Genomic DNA, 7,493 nt, shown 5'->3' on the forward strand with positions numbered 1-7,493 from the left:
TGATCATCATTTAAATTAATCATCATTGTGTCATATCATTATCATCTGATCACTTCATGATCAGTATATCATCATCATCATCATCATCATCATCAATTTCATTGTAGCACTATCATCTCGTCCTATCATTACATCACCAAAATATCATCATTATTATTTCATCGAAATGTCATCATATCATTAAATCTCTACATATTATCATCAACTCATCATCAAATTATGATCATCATTTAAATTAATCATCATTGTGTCATATCATCATTATGATCTGATCATTTCCTCATCAATATATCATCATCATCATCATCAATCTCATTGTAGCACTATTATCTCATCATATCTAACCTCATCACGCCATCAAAATATTATCATTATTATCTCTTCATCGAAATGTCATCATATCATTAAACCTCTACATATTATCATCAACTCATCATCATATTATGATCATCATTTAAATTAATCATCATTGTGTCATATCATCATTATCATCTGATTATTTCTTCATCAATATATCATCATCATCATCATCATCATCATCAATCTCATTGTAGCACTATCATCTCGTCCTATCATTACAAAATCATCACATCATCGAAATGTCATCATATCATCAAATCACAATATATTATCATTATCGTCTGATCATTTCATCATCAATATATCATCATTATCATCATCATCATCATCCCATCATATCATCATTATCATCTGATCATTTCACATATCATCAGTATATCATCGCAACGTCTCATCATATCATCATCTCTTGATTTCGTTGTGCCACTTCATGTCTCTTATCTTATGTCACTATTATGATTTCTGATGTCATCATTATGACATATCATCTCACCACTAGCGAACAGCATTCGACCTTGCATACATTTTGAAACTTTCGCGTCTAGCCTGCTTTGTACCGGAAGTCTAATATACCGTCTTGCTCCATTTAAAATTTCTATTCCATTCTGATGAGTGGGATCCAGCCCGTACATCGCGCACTGCGCTAGCGATCGCCTTAACCAGTGCCGCTATCCGAACACGTCAGCTTTCTGTCCCAAATCTCCATATGCCGCGCACTACAGAGCGGTCCATTGTTGCTCTTCGCTCTCAGTCCTGCTGTACTTCTGCAAGAGCTTTCACATTATTGTGCATCTGCACTGGAAGATCTATATGCGGCCATGCTCACGCATGATGTAGATAGAGTTTCTGTATATGGCGTAAAGGCATACAGTTGAAAGTACACGATACTAGAAGCAAAATAGTCTCAGTAAACATAGGGTCGAAAATGCTTACCTTAACAGCTACGAGCAATTTTTCATCTTCCGTACTGTGCAACAAACCTCTTCTTCTGGAAGCTTTTTGCTTTCCGTTTTTTAGGGAAATGGTAGTATGGACCAAAACAAGAAAAAATTGTCCAGTAAACATGTGCTCTAATATCAATACCTTAAGAGCTATGAGCACGTGCTCGTCTCTGCTACTTTGAAAGACATCTCTTCTAATGAACAATTGCTCATAACTTTTAAGGTATGTATTTTATAGCAAATGCTTACTAGACATTTTTTTCTTGTTTTGGTCCAAACTATCATTTCCCCAAAAAACGGAAAGCAAAGAACCTGCAGTAGAAGAGATTTGCTTGACAGTATCGAAGATGAAAAATTGCTCATAGCCCTTACGGTATGAAGATTTGAGTCTATGTTTACTGAGACTTTTTTGCTAATACCGTCGTGTACTTTCAACTGTACGCGTTTACGCAATTAATATATTTACAATAAGCTCCTAAAATGGTTCAACAGCCGCCATGGTGGCTCTTTACGGCCTGAAGGTGGTCGACATTATGGACTGAAGCAGGTTGCCAAACAAAATAAATATCTGTTGCGATCGAGACTGTTTTACTGCGCTTTTAACGTTTTATACCGATCGCTGTTTGCGCTCGACTGACTGATAGAATGCTTTCTAAAATTTTAAATTTGCTGTAGTGTCAATTGTATCACTCACTTCGTCAGTAGACTGCAACAGGTAGCCATATTCGGTATGAAAAGTATTCTAATCGCAAAATTTAAGGACGGGTTCTGTAAAGTACATAACGTATGTGTTTAGCAGTGCAACTCAAGGGATTACTTCAGTTCGGTCAGTATCAAGAAACGTGATCTCAACTGCACCAATAATAGACTGCAAATAAGAGAGCATCTAACATTTGTCCCCGAGGTGTCATGAATATTATTGGCAAATGTGGTAAGTGACCTCACTTTCCAGTGTGCCGGAGGTCACATTGGCAGGCAATAAAACCCCAATATAACTTGACAGTGCAAAAAGTGTCACTTACTTCGCAGATAGTGTGATCTGCCTTCTTCTTTCTGGTACCCCTATTGCATTGTTTACTTCGGTTTGATCAGAAACGAAGTGAGTAGTGCAATAAAAACTTCCAGACTGGCAGAGGACCAATATTATTCCCTAAGGCACCTCCAGTATTATGCGCATCTCTTATGACATTTTTCAGTTTGCTGTGAGGAGATGGCTGTGTTCGCAAGCGACAGAACACTAACATAAGTGTACAGTGTCAAATGTACCACTAAATTTTCCGATGGCGTGACGCAGCTCACGAGTTTCGACACGCCAAGTGAAGATGCAGGTTTGTAAGTGTAAGACAGCAACAGGTTGGAAACAGTAGGACCCAACATTAGCCCCTGAGGAACCTACTGTGTTATGTGTGAACCTGCATACCGTTCCCAGTCTTCAGTGGCAAGATTTCTGGCACGCCAACTGCCTTATTTAATTCGATACATTCAGTTTCGAGGACGTGAGCTATGGCAGTAACAAGCTGGAAATAGTGTAGGACCAGACACTGATCCGTGAGGGACGTGCAATATCGTGCGTGAAGCTGACGGTATTCGCCCGTCTACAGCGCGCAGCGGGCGACGTTGGTAAGCGAATCGAGGGCCCTTTCAGGCGACAGAGTCTAAACGGATGACTAACTCCGACAATAGTGAGACACGCTTCTCCAATTTCGGGCACGCGGCATGTATTATTTATTTGGCAGCCATCAGTATGGGGGCGGCGGACTATTGGGGCCTGACCTTTGGTTGGGAAGGAGCGGAGTGCGCGCAGGCTGAATGTAGAGTCGCCAGCTCCGCCGGGCCCCGTCACGACAACACGGCTCACAGAATTGGAAATACGCGTGTGAGTAGCCAGTACAGGTTCAACTGCGGTCGAGTTTCTTGGAAACCCGAACCGGAGACTGGCGATCGTCTCACGCTCGTCCGCAGTGCTCACCGTCCCATTCCACGTATCAGGCTACTGCATACGTATGACGAAAATAACTGTATGCTTATTCACTGAAGAGCCAAAGAAACTGGTACAGCTGACTAATACGGTGTAAGGCCGCCGCGAGCACGCAGAAGTGCCGCAACACGAAGTGGCGTAGACTAGGCTGATGACTGAAGTGGTGATGAAGGGAACCGACACCAAGAGTCCTGCACGGCTGTCCATAAATCCGTAAGAGTACGCGGGCTTGGAGATGTCTTCTGAACATCACGTTGCATGGCATCCCAGATATGCTCAATAATGTTCATGTCTGGGGAGTTTGGTGGCCAGTGAAGGCTTTAAAGTCAGAGGAGTGTTCCTGGAGCCACGCTCTAGCAGTTATGGACGTGTGGTGTCGCACTGTCCTACTGGAATTGCCCAAGTCTGTCGGAATGAGTCGGCCGGAGTGGCCGTGCGGTTCTAGGCGCTGCAGTCTGGAGCCGAGCAACCGCTACGGTCGCAGGTTCGAATCCTGCCTCGGGCATGGGTGTGTGTGATGTCCTTAGGTTTAATTAGTTCTAAGTTCTAGGCGACTGATGACCTCAGAAGTTAAGTCGCATAGTGCTGAGAGCTATTTGAACCATTTGAGCCGTCGGAATGCACAGTGACATGAATGGACCCAGGTGATCAGACAGGATGCTTACGTACGTGTCACCTGTCAGAGTCGTATCTAGACGTATCAGGGATCCCATATCACTCCAACTGCACACGCCCCACACCATTACAGAGCCTCCACCAACTTGAACAGTCCCCTGCTGACACGCAGGGTCCACAGATTCATGAGGTTGTCTCCATACCCGTAGATCGATACGATTTGAAACTAGACTCGTCCGACCAGCCAACATGTTTCCAGTCACCATGAGTCCAATGTCGGTGTTGACGGGCCCAGGTGGGGCGTAAGGCTTTGTGTCGTGCAGTCATCAAGGGTACACGAGTGAACCTTCGGCTCCGAAAGCCCATATCGATAATGCTTCGTTGAATGAATCGCACGCTGACACTTGTTGATCGCTCAGCTGTAAAATCTGCAGCAATTTGCGGAAGGGCTGCACTTCTGTCACGTTCAACGATTCTTTTCAGTCGTCGTCGGTCCTGTTCTGCCAGGAACTTTTTCCTCCCTCAGTGGTGTCGGAGATTTGATGTATTACCTGATTCCTGATATTCACGGTACACTCGTGAAATGGCCGTTCGAGAAAATCCCCACTTCATCGCTACCTCGGAGATGTTGTATCCCATCGCTCGTGCGCAAACTGTAACACCACATTCAAACTCATTTAAGTCTTGGTAACCTGCCACTGTAGCAGCCGTAAGCGATCTAAGAACTGCCCCAGACGCTTGTTGTCCTGTGTAGATCTTGCCGACCGCAGCGGCGTATTCTGCCTGTTTACATATCTCTGTATTTGAATACGCGGGCCTATACCAGTTTCTTTGGCGATTCAGTGTATATTATTGTTGTATCACTTCCCAACATGAAACTCGGCACAGATTATATTGAGAATGGTCATCATATGTGCGCATTTTGCTGTTCCCTCAGGGTATAATGTTGGGTCCTCTGCTATTTCCATTACGTACGTACCACCGCTTACATCGGTACCGCCGTAACTGTGTTAAGTAGTACAACTTCCGAAATAACTTCCGGGAATTCAGCCAGGTAACACTTTCAGCGACCGCCGATATTTCGGCGGGGGAACACCCCGCCATTTTCGAGGCAAACTGCAGCGGACAGGCGGCGTAAATTCAAATTTAACACCTCGGTTCTCGGACTGAAGCGGGAAAGATAACACACACACTGAACACTAGCGCCACTAAAGATGACCGAAGTCAGAGCTATCGATAGTGAGACTACGAACTCGCAGGTGAGGTAGTATTGACTCTGCCCCTCTGTTTTTTGACAAGGGAGACAGCCGGATTCCAAACAGAGTTTAAACAAAAACCTCCATCCCTGTCAAAGAGGTTGCTCGCAAATTTAACCTCAACTGGCTCCCTAATAACACTGTCCCAATAGCTGCACGTGCATGCCAATATCTCGGCGTTATTATATAACATGGGGTGAGCAGTATCCGAGCAATGTTCGGCAATAGCAGATCTACTTGGCTGCTGTAATCGCGTGTGCCGTTTATGCTCAGTAGATCGGTCCTCCACGGTCCTGATAGTTTGACCAATATGTGCCACGCCGCAGCTGCAAGTAATACGATATACACCCACCTTACGCAGACCAAGATCATCCGTAACGGAACTCAAAAGTGCTCTAATTTTAGATGGAGGTCGGAAAACACATTTCACATCGTATTTCCGTAAAATACGAGGGCTGTCCAGAAAGTAACTTACGATCGGTCGCGAAATGGAAACGACTATGAAAATCCGATAAAGCTTTGCAAAGATGTGTTGGCCAGTGTCTCTAGTATGACTCTAGGTAGAATTATGTCGCTCTTTTCATTCCTTAGTGAGCGCGTAAAGATGTTATAGAAAATAGTGTCTCCCTCCCGCCAAGTAGGAGGGCCTGGTGAGAATTTTCCCCTGAAGCTATGCAACCAACATTACATAACTGTCGTGCGGTTTCTTCTTCAAGACAATTCTCAGCCTCATTCTGCAGGGGCAATGAAGGTGTTCCTGCATCGTTTTCAATTGGAAATGTTTGGTTACCCACAAAACAGCCCGTAATTGTCTCCCACTGAGTTTCATCTCTGCTCAAAAGAACCGCTGGCTATGAAGACAACATTTTGCCACAGACAACGAGCTTTAGGCCAGCGTAGAGAATTGGCTGAAGGCACTGGCGGCTGCCTTCTATGATGAGGGTATTGGAAAGTTGGTACAAGGCTACGACGAATGTCTGAGTCAGAACGGCGACTGCGTAGAGAAGTAGCTGAAAGGTGTAGCTAACTGTTACAAATGAAACATTTCTGATTTTCACTGTGATTTTCATTTCGCGATCAATCGTAACTTACTTTCTGGACAGTCCTCGTACGACCGATATTGTTGGACGTGTTTCCTACATAAGGCAAAAAGGCAGCAGACTTAGGTGTTGACTCAGAATTATCGTCAATCACCCGATGCACAGCTGGTCGATAGCGCAACGCACAACTTGCGTGGCACACGCAGAACCCTAATCTGACCCTTCGCCTCCCTTGCGGCCACTGCCGAGCTGCCCTTCGCGCCCTTGCGCCACTCCGGCATCGGCACAGTGCGCGGGTTAGGGCCAGCCGCTCGCAATGCCGCCTGGCGCGCCAGCCGGCAGCCATTGTTCCGGAGGACGGGCTGCTGGCGCCAGTCGCGCGCGGGCGCCGCTGCGGCTGAGCTGGCGCCAGCCCGGGGGTGGGTGACCCGCGCGGCCTCAGCGGCCGACGCCAGCCGGAAGGATGCGTGACGTCACCGCCTTGGCACAGTGCTGGGCAGAAGCTGCTGTGCTGGTGGCGGGCAGGCAGGGGGGCTACACACTGTGCCAAACGCCAGACCTTAGCTCCGCACGGAGTGTATTCAGAATGGTGGAACGCATTTTGCGGGTCCCACAGGGTATAACACCGGGTCCTGTGCTGTTTCCAGTACGTACCTGCCACCGCATACGTTCGAGACGATGAACTACACTACTGGCCATTAAAATTGCTGCACCAAGAAGAAATGCAGTTGATAAATGCGTATTCATTGGACAAATACATTATACTAGAACTCACATGTAATTACATTTACACGCAATTTGGGTGCGTATGTCCTGAGAAATCAGTACACAGAAGAACCGCCTGTGGCCGTAATAACCGCCTCGATACGCCTGGGCATTGAGTCAAACAGAGCTCGGATGGCGTGTACAGGTACAGCTGCCCGTGCAGCTTCAACACGATACCACAGTTCATCGAGAGTAGTGACTGGCGTATTGTGACGAGCCAGTTGCTCGGCCACCATTGACCAGACGTTTTCAGTTGGTCAGAGATCTGGAGAATGTGCTGGCCAGGGCAGCAGTCGAACATTTTCTGTATCCAGAAAGGCCCGTACAGGACCTGTAACATGCAGTCGTGCATTATCCTGCCGAAATGTAGGGTTTCGCAGGGATCGAACGAAGGGTAGAGCCACGGGTCGTAACACATCTGAAATCTAACGTCCACTGTTCAAAGTGCCGTCAATGCGAACAAGAGGTGACCGAGACGTGTAACCAATGGCACCCCATACCATCCCGCCGGGTGATACGCCAGTATGGCGATGACGAA

Source organism: Schistocerca americana, chromosome 11 (assembly GCF_021461395.2).
Source record: "Schistocerca americana isolate TAMUIC-IGC-003095 chromosome 11, iqSchAmer2.1, whole genome shotgun sequence".
NCBI lineage: Eukaryota > Metazoa > Arthropoda > Insecta > Orthoptera > Acrididae > Schistocerca > Schistocerca americana.